We start from the raw sequence: 951 nt of genomic DNA, 5'->3' as shown, positions 1-951 counted from the left end.
CCCGTCGTCCCCCCCCGCCCCCCGTCCCGTGCCCCCCAGCCAGGCTATGGAAAGGCAGAGTTAGCAGCCAGCGTGCCAGCAGCGGGTGGACGATGGGAACCACAGACCTTTAACCTTCCCCTACCTCCCGCTCCTCCCGGTCCCCGCGCCCACTCATCCTCCAAATTCCGAGCCCCGTCCCCGGGACTGGGACGAGAGGACCTCCGATTTCAGTGGTTGGATCAGGGTGAGCATCCCTCTGCAGGCTGGGGTCGCTCAGAGAGGTTCCTCCAAGTTCCCAGGGATTGCGGCTTCCCGGGTTGGGGCGCTGAGTGTGATTGCGCAGACCCTCGGGGCTTTAGAGCCTTGAAGATTCTGTAACTGCATTGTCTAATACTGTAGCCACTAACTGCTATGCAGTTTTAAAATGTAAATAGAAATCAGCCCAGCTGGTGTGGCTCAGTGATTGAGGCTCCACGTATGAACCGGTTGGATTCCAGGTCAGAGCACCTGCCCAGGTTGCAGGCTCGATCCCCAGTAGGGGGTGTGCAGGAGGCAGCCAATCTATGATTCTCATCATTGATGTTTCTCTCTCCCCCTTCCTCTCTGAAGTCAATAAAACTCTATTTAAATAGAAATAGAAATCAAATAAATTTAAAAAATTGAGATTCTCATTGGCACTCACCACGTTTCGAGTGCTCAATAGTCACTTGTAGCTAGGGACTCCTGTATTGGGCACAAACGGTAGAGAACATTCTCTCCATTGCACAGAATGAGGGATGTGAACGCCAACTCGGAACCAAACTCTTTTATTTTATCTTTAAATTCTTTACTAGTTAAGGAATTACAAATGTGTCCTCATCTCCCCCCCGCCCCCCATTAACCTCCATCCTCCCCCCCAGGAACCAAACTCCTGAGACCCAGTTTCTCCATCATAAAAATTGCGACATGCCGAAACCGGTTTGGCTAAGT

At 52.1% G+C, this 951-nt stretch overlaps 1 protein-coding gene across 1 annotated transcript in view; it reads left to right on the top strand.

Annotated features, from left to right (window-relative positions):
* RHOC (ras homolog family member C) overlaps positions 1-951 on the top strand; it is a 29,367-nt gene that overhangs the window by 12,767 nt on the left and 15,649 nt on the right. The gene's annotated exons all lie outside the window — the stretch shown is intronic.

This window comes from Myotis davidii, unplaced genomic scaffold (assembly GCF_000327345.1).
Source record: "Myotis davidii unplaced genomic scaffold, ASM32734v1 scaffold217, whole genome shotgun sequence".
NCBI lineage: Eukaryota > Metazoa > Chordata > Mammalia > Chiroptera > Vespertilionidae > Myotis > Myotis davidii.
The sequence above is the reverse complement of the archived record's forward strand: the minus strand, read 5'-3'. Positions and strand labels throughout refer to the sequence as shown.